The sequence below is a fragment of the Pleurodeles waltl genome, chromosome 4_1 (assembly GCF_031143425.1).
Source record: "Pleurodeles waltl isolate 20211129_DDA chromosome 4_1, aPleWal1.hap1.20221129, whole genome shotgun sequence".
Lineage (NCBI taxonomy): Eukaryota > Metazoa > Chordata > Amphibia > Caudata > Salamandridae > Pleurodeles > Pleurodeles waltl.
The window spans coordinates 56,810,254-56,830,761 of record NC_090442.1 but is presented as its reverse complement, the minus strand read 5'-3'; the positions used below and the strand labels follow the sequence as shown (position 1 = coordinate 56,830,761).

The 20,508-nt window shown below is 50.1% G+C and overlaps 1 long non-coding RNA gene across 1 annotated transcript in view; it reads right to left on the bottom strand.

The window, feature by feature from the left end:
* LOC138288421 (uncharacterized) overlaps window positions 1-19,612 on the bottom strand; it is a 67,684-nt gene extending 48,072 nt beyond the window's left edge. Inside the window, exon 1 of the long non-coding RNA XR_011202393.1 lies at window positions 19,517-19,612. This is a non-coding gene — a long non-coding RNA (uncharacterized lncRNA). The remainder of the gene's footprint in view (window positions 1-19,516) is intronic.
* Window positions 19,613-20,508: the final 896 nt, after the last annotated feature.

Here is a 20,508-nt window from a genome sequence, read left to right as displayed (position 1 = left end):
AGGTGAGGAGATGGCAGCATCCTCCGGTGTACAGACCGCTGGTGGACCTGTCGACAATGGAAGAGCGACATGTAATTGTCACCTACAGACTGGACCGACCGTGCCACAATCCATGAACTGTGTGCCCAGTTGGAGCCAGACCTGATGTCAGCTATCCGCCATCCCACAGGTATCCCCCCCATCTAGTGCAGGTGCTGTCAGTACTCCATTTCCTGGCAAGTGGGTCTTTTCAGACGGCAGTGGCCATAGCCTCTGGGATGTCCCAGCCTATGTTCTCCAACGTGTTGTCCAGAGTGTTGTCTGCCCTGCTGAAACACATGCACAGCTACATCGTGCTCCCTCAGATGGAGGATTTGCCTACAGTGAAAGGTGACTTCTATGCCCTGGGACATATCCCCAACATCATAGGTGCCATTGATGGGACACATGTGGCCTTGGCCCCCCCCACAGGAGTGAACAGGTGTACAGAAACCGGAAGAGCTACCATTCAATGAATGTGCAGATGGTGTGTTTGGCCGCCTTGTACATCTCCCATGTGAATGCCAAGTTTCCTGGATCAGTGCATGACACTTACATTCTGAGGAATAGCAGCATCCCTTATGTGATGGGGCAACTCCAGAGGCACTGTGTGTGGCTATTAGGTGAGGACATGGACCCTATACAGTGTGACTAGGTGTCTGGGAATGGGGTTGCCCCTAAGGGTAAGTGTGTGTCTAACAGTTGTAACGACTTTTGCAGATGACTCTGGCTACCCCAACCTGTCATGGCTACTGACCCCAGTGAGGAATCCTAGGACAAGGGCAGAGGAACGCTACAATGAGGCACATGGGTGAACTAGGAGGGTTATAGAGGGGACCTTCGGCCTCCTGAAGGCCAGGTTTAGGTGCCTACATGACGGGTGTTTCCCTATTCTACGCACCAAAGAAGGTGTGCCAGATCATGGTGGCCTGCTGTATGCTGCACAACTTGGCTTTGCGACAACAGCTGCCTTTTCTGCAGGAGGATGGTCCTGAAGGAGGTCTTGTGGCAGCTGTGGAGCCTGTGGATAGTGAAGACGAGGAAGCAGAACAGGAAATCGACAACAGAAACAAGGTGATTCATCAATACTTCCAGTGAGACACAGGTAAGACGACATCACTGCCTTCTACATCTCATACACTTGTTCTACCTCTCATCTGTCTGTCACTTTCACCCAGTGTATGGACCCTGATTTGTCACTTTCCCTTTCGATTTCACAGATGTGGGTCCCACTGTGTGACCTCTGCTATGTCTCCTCATGGACTAGAGCTGTGTGACATAGGTATGCTGACAATACAATGGATATTGCTATTTTCCTCAGTTATTGCAAATACACATTTGTGAAAGCACAGGCTGACTCCAGATTGTTTTGTGATTAAAGTGTGTTTATTTAAGTGCTAAATAGTGGAGGGGGTTGTAAAATGATCAGGGGTGATGGTGGAGGAATGTCCATGGCAGAGTCCAGTCTATTTGTTTCACAGGTGCATTGTCCAAAGGGGCATAGGAAGTGGAGCTGGGGCAGTTGATGGATGGACAGGGTGACAAAGTGGGACAGAAGGATGACAATCAGGGTGGTCTCATTTCTTGACGGGGGTCTTGGCATCGTGCTTTGTCTTTGTCCTAGATCTCAGGGACCGCTTGCGGGGTGGTTCTCATCTGCAGGGGGTGGGGTGCTGGTGTCAAGGTCCTGTGGCGGTGCCTCCTGTCCACTAGCGCTGGCGGTGGGCAGTTCATCGTCCAGGCTAGTGTCAGGGGCCCCTTGTTGTGCCACAGTGTCCCTCCTGGTGTTCACGAGTTCCTTCAGCACCCCTACAATGGTGCCCAGGGTGGTATTGATGGATCCGAGTTCCTCCCTGAACCCTAAATACTGTTCCTCCTGCAGCCGCTGGATCTCCTGAAACTTGGACAGTACTGTTGCCATCGTCTCCTGGGAATAGTGATAGGCTCCCATGATGTTGGAGGGCCTCATGGAGAGTGGGTTCCCTAGGCCTGTCCTCCCCCTGTCGCCCAGCAGCCCTCCCAGTTCCCCTGTGTTGGGACTCAGTCCCCTGAACCGTGTGCCCACTGCCAATGTCCCCAGGTCCCTGCTGTTCTTGGGGTGGTGGGTTAGCCTGAGTTCCCTGTAGTGGTGGACACACTGCTGCTTGACGTGTCATGGGGACAGAGGTATGGGCCCGGTGGGTGCTGGTGTTTCCAGAGGGGGGAGGCTCTGTTGTGGCTTCTGCCAGTGTGAGGGGAACCGACTGTCCTGAGGTCCCAGATGGGCCGGGCTGGTCATCTAGATCCAGTTGGACAGAGCTGCTGTCATCACTGTGGGCCTCTTCTGTGGGTGGAGTGGACATGTCTGGAACCTCCTGTCCGGTGACGTTAGTTAGGGGTCCTGCAGGGGGTTTAAAGGCATAGTTTTTTATCTGTGTGTGCCATGGTGTGCAATGGGTGGGTGACCCTGTACACCAGTGGTTGCATTCCTGTGTAGGAGCTTGTGTGCTTATTGTTTAGGGGTCTGTGTGGGTATGTGCAGTGGACATGCATTTATGACGGGTACCCATGCTTTGTTGTTGCATGCAGGGCCTGGTGTTGGGATGTGTGGTTTGTGATAGTGGGACACCTGTGAGTAGTTGGAGTGATGGGGGTGAGGGCGAGGGTATGTGATTGCATGCTAGTAGGGTGTGGGATGAAGTAGTGAAAGCTTTGACTTACCAATTCCTCCAGCTACTTCTGTGAGGCCCTCAGGATGCAGTATAGCCAAGACCTGCTCCTCCCATGTTAGTTGTGGGGGAGGAGGTGGGGGTCCGCCGCCAGTCCTCTGAACTGCGATGTGGTGTCTTGAGTCCACGGACACACCTTCCCCCGTGGGCTGTTCCACCTCTTACTGATGTTATCCCGTGTTCTTGGGTGCTGTCCCACTGCGCTGACCCTGTACACGATTCTGCGCCATAGCTCCATCTTCCTGGCTATGGTGGTGTGCTGCACTTGTGATCCGAATAGCTGTGGCTCTACACGGATGATTTCCTCCACAATGACCCTGAGCTCCTCCTCAGAAAACCTGGGGTGTCTTTGCGGTGAACATGGGGTGGTGTGGGTGATGTCTGAGGTGATGTTTAGGGGTGTGTGGTGTTTTGTGCGTGGATGTGTGTGTGATGGTGTTTTGTGCCTCTGTATGGTGTTGTCATCTTTGCTGTGCTGTCTCTCTGGCTTTCGTCAATATTTTAGGTAGTAAGGGTTTGTGGGTGATGTGGGAGTGGTGTGTGTATGTGTATAAGGTGCGTGTATTTGGAATTGTCCAATGTGGTTGTGTTTTGTAAGAGAGTGTATTTTGAGCGCGGCGGTGTGTTATCGCAAGTTTATCACTGACCTTTGGTGTTACCGCCAATGTTGTAATGAGGGCCATAGTGATTAGGCTCAAATGGAGTTCACGAGAAAATCTCCAAAAACAAATGTAAGATTTCAGTGTGCTCTAAAAAAACATGTTACGGCTGCTAGTGAAACAAGCTGCTTGAAATACTATCGACAGCTGGTGACTAACATGGAAGATCGGTCAGGCACCCGCAAACAGGCTGGAAACACTGAAAGATAACCTTTGTTTGTGCTCAAAGATGACGATAGTCCCATGCCAATGAGCTGACACCACCATCATCAGTTTTGTGAAGACACGAAAGAGGATCACAGTAAACTTAAAAACCTACTTGCTCACTTTGAAACACAGTTAACATGAGTGTCAGGATGCGGGTGTGTGAATAAGCATTGTAAAGGTCCAGCACTACTATAAAGTATCCAGTTTGAGCACTGACAACACCTCAGACAGGGTGTGCATTTAGAAATTGTCTTTGTGGAGGTAGCTGTTGACGGACCACAAAAAAAAAGGACCTTTTTGTTTTTTTTCTGCACAAAGAAATGAAAAAGAAAAAGAACCACAACCTATCTCTGGAGGTAGGACAACCTACTCTGCGCTTGTGCACAAGAGAGATAGAAACACCCGCTGGAGCAAGGAAGATTAGCTCTCCATCAGACACTGAATGGACATAGCAACAGGTCATGAGCTTCGCAGGTTTCTAAACGTAGATGACCACTGCTGTTGCTTTTGCCAACTCCATTCCTCCCAATGATCCCCTCCCATTTCTGTTAGTCAGCACAAACCTTGGCACTGAAAAAATAAAAAATACCAAGCCAAAGGCACTTTACCGCCAAGTCTGCGGAAATCCACATCCAGAGCCGATCCCAAATAGCCTGCTCTTCCTTGCCAGCACCAAATGTTGCGGCGTTAGTCACACAAGCGCAGAACATTTTGATAGCTGCCTGTGGATCTTCCATGGTGTGTACAAGCTTGAACTTTCTGGTGCAGAGCCTGTGGGTGTCTAAAACTGAAACTTTATAACAGAGGGCACAAAAACGCATAGACCTCAGCCAGATTATGTTGTGACTTTAAAGACTCATATTGACTAGCAGGCTGTATGTCACCACACTAGACTGAGGAATAATAGTGGGTAAGAGACAAAGAGCCCACACAAACAGTTGTAGACTACAGTTCTAAGAAAGACTATTATTTTGCCACACTATGTTCTATCTTGCGAGTGATGTTTAATTAAAAGACAAGTATTAAATGGAACATTTGTTGTACACACACGGGCAGTAAATATGAACACACACTCAATGACTTAACCCCAGACCAATAGGTTTTTTTATATAGAAAAATAGTCTTCTCTTAATTTACTTTAGAACCACAAGATTCTGAATTCAAGTAAGTACATAAATTGTAAGGTACTTGGCATAAGCAAATATAGAACTTGGAATGAAAAAAGTAAGGTACACAGTTTTGGCAAATATGCAAATAACCTATTTTAAAAGAGGACACTGCAAAATTCAACAGTTCCTGTAGGAGGTAAGTACAAGTTAATTTAGCAGGTAACTAAAGCACTTACAAGTTCAGTCTCCAGGGCATAGGTAGCCGACTGTTGGGGGTTCAAGTCAACCACAAACACCCAGCAACACAGGGCCGGTCAAGTGCAGAGGTCAAAGTGGCATAGGCGCTTATGGAGAAAAGGGGTGCTCCGGTTCCACTCTGCTAGCAGGTAAGTAAGTACCTGCGTCCTCTGGGAGCAGACCCAGGGAGTTTTGTAGAGCACTGGGTTGGGGGGTGTCCCAAACAGGCGCACAGGGCCAGCCAGGTGCATTGTGCAAAGTAGGTGTCAGGTTTTGAATAGAAATCAATGGAGGGACCCAGGGGTCACTCTGGTCATGCAGGCAGGGCATGGGGTTCTTCTTGGGCCAACCACCGACTGGGCTAGGATGAGGGACGCCTGCTGGTCACTTCTGGACCGGTAGTTGCTTCCTCTCGGGCCTGGGGGCTGCAGGGGCAGTGCTTCTTCCAGGCGTTGGGGTCTCTGTTACCAGGAAGTTGCGGTTAGGGGGAGCCTCTGGATTCTCTCTGCAGGCTTCACTGTGGGGATGCAGGGAGATTGTCTCAGGGTGGCCACGTCGTTGGAGTCACCTGGGGGTCCACGCTGCAGTGTTGGTTTCTCTGGACACAAGCTGGGGGCGTTGGTGCAGAGTGGTGGGGACTCATGCTTCAAGAGTGAGGTGGGTGTCCCTTTAAAGATAGTTTCTTCCTTGTTGTTTGACTGAGCCCATATCCACTAGAGTTTTTTGGTCCTTTGGGTTGCAGGGCAGTCCCCCGAGTCGGCAGAGGTCGCTGGTCCCGCAGGATGCGTCGCTGTTGCAGGTTCTTTGAGTCTGGAGACAGGCAGGTAGGGCTGGGGCCAAGTCAGTTGTTGTCTCCATCTTCTCCACGGGTGTTTTGAGGTCAGCAGTCCTTTAGGTTTTCAGGAAATCTGAAATCCTGCGTTCAAGGTCGCCCATAAATACTGAGTGTAGGAGGGTGTTAGGGCTGGAGGGCAGTAGCCAATGGCTACTGACCTTGAGGATGGCTACACCCTCCTTGTGCCTCTCTTTGGGGAGGGGGGCACATCCCTATCCTTATTGGGTAAATCCTCCAAAACAAGATGGAGGATTTTCCAAGGAGGGGGTCACTACAGCTCTGGTCAACTTAGGGGTGGAACTGGCTGAGGGGGTGACTCCTCCTTGTTTTTCTCATTATCTCCTCCGGACTTTCCGCCCAAAGTTGGGGCTGTGTCCAGGGGGCGGGCATCTCCACTAGCCAGAGTGCCCTGTGGCAGTGTAACACGAAGCCTGAGCCTTTGTGGCTCACTGCTAGGTGTTACAGTTCCTGCAGGGGGAGGTGTGAAGCACCTCCACCCAGTGCAGGCTTGGTTTCTGGCCTCAGAGAGCACAAAGGCTCTCACGCCAGGAGGTCCGAAACTAGTCCCTCTGTGGCAGGCTGGCACAGACCAGTCAGTCTTGCATTGAAGGATTGGGTAAAATACAGAGGGCATCTCTAAGATGCCCTCTGAGTGCATTTTGTAATAAATCCAGCACTGGCATCAGTGTGGGTTTCTTATTTGGAGAAGTTTGATATCAAACTTCACAGTGCTCAGTGTAGCTATTATGGAGCTGTGGAGTTCCTTTTTAACAAACCCACAGACCATGTTCTTAATATGGACACACTATATTTACAATGTCTAAGAATGGACTTAGACACTGTAGGGGCATATTGCTCATGCAGCTATGCCCTCACCTGTGGAATAAAGCCCTAAGGCAGGGTGCATTAAGGCCTGCTAGAGGGGTGACTTACATATGCCAAGGCAGTATTTGGTGTACATGCCATCCTGAAGGGGATGCCATGTCGACTTTGCCTTTTTATCCCCACCAATACACACCAACTGCAATGGCAGTGTGCCTGTGTTAGGTGAGGGATCCCTTAGGTTGGCACAACACATGCTGCAGCCCTTAGGGACCTTACCTGGTCACAGGGCCCTTGGTACCACTGGTACCTTTTACCAGGGACTTATCTGTGTGCGAGGGGTGTCCCAATTGTGGAAATAATGGTACATTTTTAACTGAAAGAACACTGGTGGTGGGGCCTGGTTAGCAGGATCTCAGCACACTTCAGTACTCAGTAGAGTCAGCACCAATAGCAGGAAAAAAGTGTTTGGGGTGGGTGGGGGTTGTGGACTGAAAAAATGAGGCATTTTCCTACAGAGGGTGTGTAAGCTTGTTGAGGAGACAGCGTTAATTTGTTGTGTTATTGATAGAGAAGCCAAGGGTAAAGGCCAGGTTACGCAATTGGTCAATGTGGGCGGGGGCATTAACATGAGTGGGGGGTCCACCAGGAGTCGTTCCAGGCAGAATAGGGTGTAGGCAATCACAAGCATTTCTTGTCTGAGTTGAGCTTGAGGCAGCTGACGTCCATCCAAGGGCAGACTGCTCTCCTCCCATTGGGAAAATGCATCTTGGCTTGAGCAGAGTCGTCCGACATGGAGAGGATCAGTTGGGTGTCATTGTCGTAGGAGACTATCTTTACCTCCTGTTGTTTGATGATCTTACCGAGCGAGCCATGTAGAGGTTAAAAAGCTTCTGGCAGTGTGTGGATCCTTGGGCCACTCTGCAGCAAGTGTCTAAGTTCTGATGTGAATGGTGGTAGTCTAACCCTCTGTGTTCTTCTGGTGAGGAAGGACCAGATCCAGCTCAGGGCTTTGTCTCAGATGCCAGCGTCGAGCAGCCTGTCACAGAGGCAGAAGTGGGAGACTGTCTAAAATGCAGTAGAGAGGTCTAGAAGGATGAGTGTGGCAGTGCCTACGCTGTGCAGTATGATGCGTATGTCGTTGGTGGTGGCTAAAAGTGCCGTTTCGGTGCTGTGGTTGCTTCCAGATTGGAAATGGGAAAGTTCTAGGATACAGTGTCTCTCGAGGAACTCTACGAGTTCCTAGTTGATGGCTTTTTCCGTTACCTTGGCTGGGAAAGTGAGCAGAGGGTCAGTAATTCTTCAGCTCCCTAGGGTCGGCTTTGGGTTTCTTGAGTAGCGGGCTGATTTCTGCGTGTTTACAGTATGAGGGGAATGTGGCAGTCTTAAATGATAGGTTGATGGTTCAGCAAAGCTCTGATGAAATGATGGGAATGACAAGGTTGAGGAAGTGATGAGGGCATGGATCTGGGGGTGCTCCCAAGTGGATGGAGTTCATTATTCTTTGGGTGTCCTCTACAGTAATGGTGGTTCAGCAGTTCGTATCTGGTGGGGGAGCAAGGTCCATGGTGCTGAGCGGTGAAGGCGGGCTCTGTATGCTGAAGCCTTTGTAGATGTCCCAGATCTTACAGTGAAAGAAGGTGGGGAAGATCGTTGCGGAGGTCTTGGGATGGAGGGATGGATGAGGTTTCTGCCCTGCGGTTCGTGAACTCTTTGACAAGGATGAAGAACTCTTTGATATTGCGAGTGCTGGTGTTGAGGCATGCTTGAAATGCAGCTTTTTGGGTGGTTCGTATGTTCTGGTGGTACGTAGTGTCAGTATTTTTGCAGGCGGTGCGGTTTGGTGGATTTGCAGAGGCTCCATTTGCATTACAATCGTCTGCAGGCGCGCTTGGATTGATGTAGGTCTTGCGTAAACAACTTGGGAGTTTTGCTATGTAGATTCCATGCCAATTTCCTTAGGGGGGCTACATTGGCTGCACATTCAGAGGCAGCGCTTTAGTTTGCCTGCGGATTCATTGGAGGGAGTGGTTGACAGTGTTTGGTGATCTGTGCTTCTGTGACTATACCCCAATGTTTGCCAGGGGGTTAGGGAATGTGGTGGCGTGCAGTGTTTGAGTAGGTTAAGTAGATGCACTTGGTCAAGCCAACAGTGTTTGGAGGTGTGGATGAAGGTGAGGTTGTCCCCTGCTGAGAGAATGGCGTAGAGGATGTGAAGGGGTTTGTGGGTGGGGACGTTGACTAGTTGTTTGACGCCGAGAATTGTGGGGTCATACAGGATGTTTGATGTATTGGGGGTCATTGAGAGTATCAAGCTGTAAATCGAGATCACAGAGTGGGATGTAACAGGAGGAAGTGAATGCTTCGAGGGGCAATGAGGTTGACAAGGTCTTGTAAAGACTGGGGTTGAGGTGCAGGTGGCCTGTAGATGAGGGTGCCACGTAGGAAGGTGTTTCGGTTGGTCAGGATGTGGAAATGTCGATGCTCGTGCGTTGACAGAATGCGACTAGATGATGAAAGGCGGAGGTTGTTCTAGTAGATTATGGCAATGACACCTCCAGGAAGGTTGGCTCTGTCCTTGTATATGATTTTGTAGTTGTGCGTAATGGCTGTGGCAATGTCCGTGGTAGCTGCAGGGGTGATCCAACTCATAGCGAAATGGTGACGTCCAGAGCTGTTGAGTCGAGGTCTCAGACTTGTAGTGCATGCTTGACGAGGGAGTATGTGTTAAGGAGCAGTGAGGAATCATGGGGTGGTACTTGGGAGTATGCTGGAGCAGACGCAGCAAGAAAATGATCCATGTTTGTACATGTGGTCAGCTTGGTGGCATGCTGATGATCTTATGGGGTTGAGGGCACGTAGAGTGCTTGCGTTAAACCAGCAGAAGGGGTGAGAACCAGGGTCCCTGGTGCTGGGTGGTGTCCATGCACAAACAGGCTTCCCTGTGGCGCACTAGCGTGGCGGCCGTCGTTAAGGAAGAGAGGTATGGAGGCGGTGGTCCAGCGATAAGGAGGTGGGAGAAGCGCTTTGCATGGGGCGGTGGGGATGCTGGGACACCAGCAGTGCGGGGTAAACACAAGAGGGAGAAAAAGAGAAAAGGACAGAAAAGCAGCAAGCGAAAGGGAAAAAAAGTCCAATTATTATGCCCAGTGGTGCCTCTGAAATGGGGGAGACTTGAAAAAGAGGCCTTTGAAGAAAGTGCAAATAGGACAGGAAGTGCAGTGACTAGTTGCAGACTCGCTAAGGGGGATTATGCATCCTTGTGTGGGAAGAATAGCCAGCCCATTTAGATGTGCCAGCTGCACCATTTCATCCTGCCAAGGGTGGGCCATCAGGATATTTATGGTCCAGTCATACCTGAGCTCCCTTGGCGTGTGCCTGTCTGGAGGGAATGCACGAGAGATGATGCGTCACCCACCCAAACATGTAGACAGGGGCAGCCAGTAGGCAGTAAATATTTAAGAAAATAAAACGGCAAATTTATTAATGTGACATTTTCAGCCACACAAATTAATGTTAGACTTGACCATAAGTTGTGATTTTGAATTGCGAGTCCATAGGCACCAAAGTCCAAATTTTGTTTTTTCAATTCGAAATTAGACAGGCTGCTTCAAGGTAACCCTGATGTTAGCTTAAGTGAAAGTTAGGCCTTGCGGTGGTGAAAGACAAGTGTAAAATTTTTTGTATTACCACAACAGGTTAAAATTAAAAATACACATCCAACTTGCCCCTGCCCTTTGATCTGTCCCAGGCCCACTAAAGGGGTTACATATGTTTTAAAAATAAAGGTTTGAACCTGGAAAGACTTAACTTGACAGATCAAAATGGAAGTTTAGAACTGCACACACAGACTCTGGAATGACAAGCAAGTTATGTTGACGTACGACTTAATTGGGATGCGCAATCATTACTGTGGGCGCACTAGTAGCCTTTAATTTACAAATCCAGGGCATAGGTAAGTACAATTTATTAGGGACTCATAAGTAAATGAAATATGCCAACTGTGTTAAGCATACATCACCATATTTTAAGGCAAGAACACATGCACTTCAGCACTGGTTAGTAGTGGTGAAGTGCTCAGAGGCCCGACAACAAGAAAAAGTCTGAGAAAGAGAAGGAAGGCCAACATTTGGGGGTGAACCTTAAGAGAAGGACATTTGACAATAAGCAAAATGCAAAATACATACAGATATTGTATTTGATTCTCATTTTTGAACCACTGTAACAATATGTCCTGCAGAAAAAAATATAAACTGAGCAGATAGGATAGATGCTCTTACAAAATACCAGTAGACTGGACTAACCAATTAACTGAAAGAAGAAACTGACTGCCCATACACAATGAAGTTCAGCTGCTAACTGTACATCAACTATATTAACAGGGGAGCCATACTATATGTGAGTTATACTAAGTATGATGATGTACCTCAACTAACCAGTACCTCACCTACTTATCTCAAATGTCCGTAATACAAATGAAGGTCACTCTTCTTTCCTTGAAAGAAACAGTAATGGGGCAGATGTCAGACAATACAAGATCATTTAAATCCTCTGAAAAAAGGCCATTTAATTTATGAATCCTTGAGAAACACTGCACTGATCGCCACCATACTCTACACCACTCTACTCTGTACTAATACATTCTGCACCAATACACTCTATTCCACTGTATTCTATGACACTGCTCTGCCCCATGCCACTGTACTCTACGCAAGTGCACTCTAAACAACTGCACTGTATGCCGCTGCCCTTTACTCTGCACCACTGTACTCTATACCACTGTTCTCTGTGCCACTCCACATCACTGCACTGACACTACAAAACTGCACTCTACACCACACTATTCTTTACTACTGCACTCTATGCCACTACACTGCATCACTGCACCCTATGTCACTGCACTCTAGGCACTATACTCTGCACTGCACCACTCTACGCCACTGCACTCTGCAACATGAGTCTACTCTGCACTCTATGACACTGCACCACTCTGCATTACTGCACTCTCTGCCACTCTATTTTTATTTTTTTTTAAATATTTTTATTGGTTTTATGTTTCAGGTATGCAATACAAACTGTTAGATTATCAGTAGCAGGATCACTTAAAGCATTATACAGTGTTTAAACCATTTAACAACAACCACAGACCTCCCCCCCTCCCCCCATTGAACACATCTCGGAATCCTACCAATCCTTCAGTATCATTTCTTGCTGCAATTGCCTGAAGCTTGACGTGTGTGGACTATCTTTGGGGGTGTACACGCGTGTCCAGCGTGGACCATGTGCTGCCGGGCCTGTATATTTTGCCTTCTGCCAGGGGCCCCGTTTAGGCTAGTGGGCGTGGGAGGCCCCCAGAGTGATACCACGCCCTGTGCATTGTTGGTGATCCTACATTAGAGAGCTAATGGGGCATGAATACAGGAGGAAGAGGGGGGGGGAGGGAGATATTGGTGCCGTTGTGGCTGGCCACCCTGCGGGCTGCGCCTCTATTGTGGGAGGCGTGGGGAGATTTATATTGTGTGTTTTGCAGGTGTGTATTCACTGATTCATGGGGGCATATCATCGTTTTTGGCTTCAAGTTTAGATACCAGGGTGTCCCAGGTGGAACAACCTGTGTGATACCGCCCCTTGCGCGTCAGTTTCTTTAGTACCTGGTATTCGGTGCGGGCCCACCGCAGTATTAGGATGTACCAAGATTAACGATCAGGAGCACTGGAGGCTTTCCAATGCATCGCTATCAATCTCTTATACATTAAACAGGCAAGATCTACGAATTTGTGCAAGTGTTTTTGGGGGTTATTCTAACTTTGGAGGAGGTGTTAATCCGTCCCAAAAGTGACGGAAAAGTGACGGATTTACCACCAGCCGTATTACGAGTCCATTATATCCTATGGAACTCGTAATACGGCTGGTGGTATATCCGTCACTTTACCGTCACTTTTGGGACGTATTAACACTCCTCCAAAGTTAGAATAACCCCCTTTGTTTTTTAGGTCTCTCCCTTAATCCCAGTAAACAAGACCCTGGGTCTGCTATCAGCTCAAGCCCTGTTAACTCGGAGATCTCCCGTACCACCTCCAACCAGGCTGTTTGTATGTTGGGGCAGTCCCATACCATGTGGTAGAAGGATGCTGACGCTGCTTTGCATCTGGGGCATACTGGCTCAGAGCCGGGGAACATTCGCTTTATCCTGGCTGGGGATAAGTATGTTTGGTGCGTGTAATTAAATTGAGTGTACCTGAATCTTGGATTTCTTGAGACGCCCCGGGCGTGATACAAGGCTTTTGGCCAGTCCGCCTGTATGATTGGGGCGGGAAGTACAGCGTTCCATCTCTCCCGGGCTTTCTCCGCTTGTGGCTCAGGAGATTTGTTTAGGATTTTGTACAGATTGGATACTATTTTTACTTGGTCATTGTATTGTAAAAGATGGTGTATCACGGGGGAGACCGCTGGTTCCGAGGTGCCTGCCCCCCACATCTTTTTTATTGTGTGGCATATGGCGTGGTATGTCAGGATCTGGCCGGGGCTTATCTCTGTGAGGGCCTGAAGAGCCTCAAACGACATAGGCTTGCCATCTTCGAAGCAGTCGCCCACTGTCTGTATTCCCACCTCCATCCATGCCCGCGGCGCCCGCATTGCAGCTGTAATCCCCCCCATTAGGTAGTCCAATGGTATGTGTGGGGAATAGGGGAGCGTGTCCGCTCCTCTTTGCACAAATTTAGCCCAGCACGTGTGTGCCACCGCGAGCAGTGGGCTGACGTGTTCCGACTTAGGGTGTTTAGATGTCAGCCACCCTATCAAGGGGGTCCCCTTCAGCCAGGACTCCAAGCCCGTAGATTCTGCCTGCGCTGGCATGTGGATCCAGTTTTGGACCCATTGCAGCTGTGCAGCTGCATAATAACGTTCGAAGTTGGGGGCTCCCAGCCCGCCCACATCAACCGGCCGTTGTAGCGTGGCTAGGGCCACACGTGCTCTGCCTCCTCCCCAAATGAGCTGCAGCAGCACTGTGTTTAAGTTTCGGAAAAAGCTTTTGGGAATGGTTATCGGTAGGGCCGCGAAATAGTATAGGAGTCTGGGTAGGATCAACATGTTTGCGATCGCCACCTTGCCAGGCGGCGAGAGCAGGACTTTGTTCCAGAACTGCAGTGAGCCTTTTATGGAGGTCAGCGCCCTCCCCAGGTTTCCATCTCTCAGGTCTTCTGTGTTGTGGTATATGTTTATCCCGAGGTATTTGAACGTTTCCGGGCACCACTTTAGACGCCCTATCTGAGGAGCATCCTGATTCATGGGTGACCGCCCTGCCAGAGGAAACGCGCACGACTTTTCCCAATTTACCACTAGGCCTGACAGGTCTCCAAACTCAGCCAGTAAGGATATCACAAAGGGAACGAGTGCACGGTCATTCCGGATATATATTAAGGCATCGTCTGCGTATAGCGAGATCGTGTGATAGAGCCCGTTCCTGGTTATTCCCCATTCGTGTTCCATAAGGCGTACTCTTGCCGCTAGAGGTTCCATTGCCATAGCAAACAGTAACGGGGATAAGGGGCAGCCCTGCCTCGTACCCCGGAAAATCGAAAAGCTGTCGGAAATCACCCCACCCGTCTTCACCCTTGCGCTTGGGCTGGAGTACAATGTCCGGACCCAGCGGATATAGTTGGGACCTAATCCCATGCGGGCCATTGTAGCCAAGAGGTAATCCCACTCGAGCGTATCGAAGGCTTTTTCGATATCTAATGAAAGCACTATTTCCTCTTGTGTGTCACGGGGAGTATCCCCCATTATGCCCAGTAGTCTGCGAATATTTAGAAAGGTGTTGCGCCTCGGAATGAAGCCATTTTGGTCTGTATGTATCAGTGAGTGCATGAGGGGGGCTAATCTGTTGGCTAGTATTTTGCCTAGTATTTTACAGTCTACGTTTAGAAGTGATAGTGGTCTATAGGATTTGACATCAGTGGGATCACAACCTTTTTTAGGGAGTACCACTATCATAGCTTCTCTTTGGGATGCGGGCAGGCATTCATTAGTCCACGCTTCTGCAAACACCCTTAAAAGATGAGGTTTCAGGCAAGCTAGATGGGCTTTGTAATATTCCGACGGGAGGCCATCTGCGCCAGGCGCTTTATTTCTAGGCAGCTGTGCAAGGGCTAATTCTATTTCATCCATTGTCATGGGGGCTTCTATTTTTTCTCTGTCTATTTGTGATAATTGCGGCAGTAGGGAGTCAGCGAGAAAGGCCTCAAGTTGTGGAGTAATGCATGAGGTGCGTTTGGTGTATAAGTTTTAATAGTATTTCCTAAACGCCTCGTTTATCTCTGCCTGCGTGGTGGCCATAGCTTGAGCACCCACACGTATGGCCCCTATTGGAGATTGCTGTCTGTCCTCGCGGAGCAGCCAAGCTAACAATCTGCTTGATCTGTCCCCTTCTGTTAGCAGCCTTATTAAGTGATAGTTATAGTCATGGCAACGGAGTTTGCTATCGGCGTTATTATATTTTGAGCGCCTCTCTTTTAGGACAGTATGAGGGACTTCTCCTAGTGCTACCGCTATTTCTGCTGCTCTGAGTTCCTTCTCTAGTTTGCCGATCTCCGCCTGCAAGGAGCGTCTCACTCCCCACGTGGAGGATATGCATACTCCGCGTACTACTACTTTATGGGCGGCCCACTCTGTTGCGCGCGTTGTTGCAGACATGGCATTAATATCCCAGTATTGGCTTATAGATTCTTTCAATGTTTCGGCGAATGCCTGGTCGTGAAGTGCTTCCGCTTGGAACCGCCAGGTGGGAATCGCCTGTCGTGATCTACCCCAGTTCAGTGTTATTCTCAGTGGTGCGTGATCTGACAGAGTTTTTGCTAAATATTCCGACTCGCTGACCAGTGTCCCTATATCTCGGGTGCCCCATATTATATCTATTCTGGTGTGGGTGTTGTGTGGTGCTGAGTAGAATGAGTATTCCCTTTGCTTTGGGTGACCTAGTCGCCATATGTCGTGTAGACTCATTACGCTTGCCCAGTCTTGTAGGGGGCCTGTGGGTTTCCTGTTTACTGGTGAGCTCGCTTGGGTACAGGATCTATCCAATATTGCAGATGGTGTGCTGTTGAAGTCGCCGCCCCAGAGGGCCAGGGCCATGGGGTGAGACAATAATGTTGGAGTGAGGGTGCTGAGAAATCCCGTAGTACCACTGTTTGGAGCGTATATGCCAACCACTGCTATTTGCCTGCCATCTAATCTGCCCTCCACTACTACGTACCTTCCGCCTTGGTCTATTTTATGTGCTGTTAATAAGAATGGGACTCCCACCGCTATCCAGACCATCACCCCTCTGGCATAGGCCGAGTACGTTGTGCCTATCAGTAGGCATCCCCATTTCGCGCGCAGGTCGTGTAAGTCCCCTTCTAGCATATGTGCCTCTTGTAATATGGCAATGTGCACTCCTAGTCATTCCATGTCACTATGATATACTGGTTTTTATTGTTAATCCCAGGGGGAATCCTACGTAGTTTGGGGGATAAGTCTCTGCGCTTAAGATCTGAGCTTTGGTGTTGGCCCACCTGGTCACTACCCTTCTACAGCAGCTATTTATTAGATATAGCGAGTGCAGCTGTTTATTTTGTGTTTTGAGTGATTTGGATACATGCATTACTGCTAAACTACAATCCCCAACTCCCCACGATAGAACCCCATTGCTACCTACCACTAGCATAAAACTACTAAACCTAAACACACATAAACTAACCCATATCCGGTTGGATTTGCATATTGGGATTCTCATATCTTCCAGATGTGGCTCTTACAAGGGGCACACATCTTTCTGCAGACTTAGGCCCTGATTCTAAGCTTGGCGGGCGGCGGTAGCCGCCTGCCAAGCAGGAACCGCCAGAAGACCGTACCGCGGTCAAAAGACCGCGGCGGTCATTCTGGGTTTCCCACTGGGCTGGCGGGCGACCGCCAAAAGGCCGCCCGCCAGCCCAGCGGGAAACACCCTTCCCACGAGAAAGCCGGCTCAGAATGGAGCCGGTGGAGTGGGAAGGTGCGACGGGTGCAGTTGCACCCGTCGCAAATTTCAGTGTCTGCAAAGCAGACACTGAAATTCTTTGTGGGGCCCTCTTACGGGGGCCCCTGCAGTGCCCATGCCATTGGCATGGGCACTGCAGGGGCCCCCAGGGGCCCCACGACACCCCATACCGCCATCCTGTTCCTGGCGGGTGAACCGCCAGGAACTGGATGGCGGTATGGGGTGCCAGAATCCCCATGGCGGCGCAGCAAGCTGCGCCGCCATGGCGGATTCCCATGGGCAGCGGAAAGTCGGCAGTACACCGCCGGCTTTCCGCTTCTGGCCGCGGCTGTACCGCCGCGGTCAGAATGCCCGGCGGAGCACCGCCAGCCTGTTGGCGGTGCTACCGCCGACCCCGGCCCTGGCGGTATTTACCGCCAGGGTCAGAATGACCCGCTTAGTCTGCTTATACCATTAGGCGCCCCCCGGGACGCAAGACCGCTCTCTCCAACGCCACCCGCCGCCCACAGTCTATCCCCCGCGCAACCCCTATAACTTAGCTTTGCTATTATATCAAAGATACACAATGCCTGGGGAACGTTCACTCCGTGCGAGCTACTTAGGCAGAGTCCGCAGAGGTCTGCGGCACGCACTGGGCATAAGCCCTCCAGCGCTGCTTGCCTCCACTATAAGGGGCACAGGACTGTTGTGGGGCCGTCCATTCAGGGGGGGGAGGGGGGGTGCCCATAGGTTCAATAATGTCCCGGCCACGTAGATGAAGCTACCCCCTCCAGCTCACCCCCCCTTACCGCAATACACTGTCCTGTAGATGTGCTCCTTAGCTTCCCTGCAGTCCTCCAGCCGTTGTGTTTTTTTTTTATTATTATTTTTTTTAATCCAGGGCAGGAGTGCCCTTACTGCCCAACGAGATGAGCCCCTCCTGGGCCGCCGCAGCGATTCCTTAAACGGCGCCTTGATGACCTGTTGCCTTGGTCCAACAGCTCTTGCTCCCACCTCGCGCCGGCCGACTGCCGCGCCGGGAGGGCTCAAGGCACCGTCCCCGGGTCCCGGCGAGCAATGAACCGGGCCCGGTCGGCGGCCCAAAGTCAATAGGCGCGACCGCGGTGCTCCGGCACCCGCGATCGCACCAGAGGCAGGCCGGCGCCGGCCGTGCAAAATGAAGGCGCGGGTAGAGCTGCCGTAGCAACTCCACCCGGTCGCCTTGTTCGGGGCGGGTCCTTCCTGGCCGGTCCCCGGCTCCAAACTCCTGACGGGCCCGAGCCCGGCCCCCAGCGAGAGCGCCGGACCGTCCCGGGCGGACCCCCGCCTCGAGCGCGGCCGCGACATCCCGAGGGGCGCCTTTCAGGATAGTTTCGGTGAAGCCCGGGACGGAGCGCTCAGTTCAAGCGACCGCCCCGGACGCCATTTTAGCCCCTCCCTCCACTCTCTGCCACTCTATTGTATGCCACTCTACTCCACTCTATGCTACTCTACCCCATGCCACTGCACTCTAAACTACACTGTACACCACTACCTTCTACTCTGCAACATTGCACTCTCCGCCACTGTACAGCAATCTACTCTGTACTACTGCATTCTACGCTACTGCACTCTGTGCCACTCTACATCAATCCACTCTACAGCACTATAATCAACTCTGCACTGCACCACTCAACACTACGCCACTGCACTCTCTGCCACGCAAGTCTACTCTGCACTCTATGCCACTGCACGACTCTACACTACTGCACTCTGCCACTCTATTGTATGCCACTCTACTCTACTTTGTCCCATGCCACTGCACTCTACGCAGATGCACTCTAAACAACTGCACAGTACCCCACTGCACTGTACTCTACGCCACTCAAATGAACTTCACGCCACTATGCCACTAACTTATAGCCATGCTAAACAGCAGCCACTCTGGTTAAAACACATTGGCAAAGCCAATAACTCTTGCGTAGACAAGACCTATTGGCTTTGCCAATGCCTGTTAGTACTATGAGGTATGAGGTCCCTGAAAGAACTGTGAATGTGTAAGTCCTTGTTTTAAACATGCAACTGATGCCTCGTCGGGGGTAGTAAATGCTATATAAATACAATTACATCATAATATAGGCTGCTACAAAATACGCAAATACATTTCAGTTAAATTTAAAAAAAAGTGTTTTTCAAATACAGATTTGATTAATATATAGTTTATACCTAGTACTAACATTTTTTATAACAGTCTAATAAAACCACACACTCCACAGATCACCTTGGAACACCATTACAGTATCTCTCTGAAAGAAAATATCTTTGCTATTAGAAAACTTCAAGTGACTCCTTTGGTGAAAGTCAATGCAGGTTTTCAAGCCCCTTTATGTTTGCAGATTTACCAGTTGCCCATGTTTGCATTTCTTCAGGGAAGGAGACCCCCTGGCAAGAAGGCAGTTTCTTATCTATCTGCCCCTCCCTGCCTCTGAGCACAGGAGACCTCCTGCCTTTCAGTCCAGTTGGGGAAACTAATCTGCCTGTAATTTGGCTCTGCCTCCGTTGTCCTTTTGGTGAAAGGCTAAAATAACGGACAAATACCGTCCCTTAACCCTTTCATCGCGGACAACGGGCGGCAAGGCCAAATTACGGGCAGTCCGTGGAAATTACCGACAGGTGGTCACCCTAATAACAGTAACATTCATGCCTGCGATCCTGGCCCCACCTAAACAGAGGCTCGCATTTTATAAGGGTAATCGCGCTAACTGCCATTTATTTAGTGCTCACAAAATGCGTGCGGCGTCCCGAGCTGCTTTTAATGGCCCAATGGGGTGCCGCGACGCAGCTCGGGAACAGGTAACTAGTAGAAGGGCAGTGACACAAAAGAAACTCAGTAAAAGAGGAAAGCCGAGATTATATATATAGAATATATAATCGGCCCGAGTGCTGACCTTAGAGAAGGGATAGCGCTGCTCCGACGTGTCTGTAACGCAGTAATGCTGCTCCGACCGCAATCTGTTGTGCCCCTGGTAATGCCGACCGTTGGAATAAAAAACGCGCATGCGCGTCATCCTCAGTAAAATTCAAAGCGCGCATGCGCTCCAGATGTGCCCGTTGAGGGGAGCAGTTCCAGACAGCGAAATTGACAAAACCGCTGGTGCGCATGCGCACAGTTGTGCGCATGCTCACATAACAGAGCCGACCCGATTCAGACGGGGAGCGGCTAAAGGCAGAACACCGCGACACAGCTCGGGAACAGGTAACTAGTAGAAGGGCAGTGACACAAAAGAAACTCAGTAAAAGAGGAAAGCCGAGATTATATATATAATGTAATATATAATCGGCCCGAGTGCTGACGTTAGAGAAGGGATAGCGCCGCTCCGATGTGTCCGTAACGCGGTAATGCTGCTCCGACCGCAATCTGTTGTGCCCCTGGTAATGCCGACCGTTGGAATGAAAAACGCGCATGCGCGTCATCCTCAGTAAAATTCAAAGCGCGCATGCGCTCCAGATGTGCCTGTTGAGGGGAGCAGTTCCAGACAGCGAAATTGACAAAATCGCTGGTGCGCATGCGCACATAACAGAGCCGACCCGATTCAGATGGGGAGCGGCTAAAGACAGAACACCGGCTTTAAGGCTGTATTAACTGAGCTACTGCAGTTTTTTGTTATGCGTTATTCCAACTGCATGGTTGTGGGGAATCTTAATCTCCACTTTGGTGGCTTCTCAGGCGGTGTGGTGGTCTCACTAACTGCAGATCTAGAAGCCCTCCAACTTACTCAACTGTAAGACTCCCCACGCACACACTGGGTCATATCTTGGACCCGGTCTTCTCAAACTCAACACGTCTTTCAGTAGACTGTCCCTTGCCTCTGATATAGTTCAACCATATTACCACTCCTTTTCAGGTGCTTGTTGTTAACTCTATACGTTTACCTGGTCT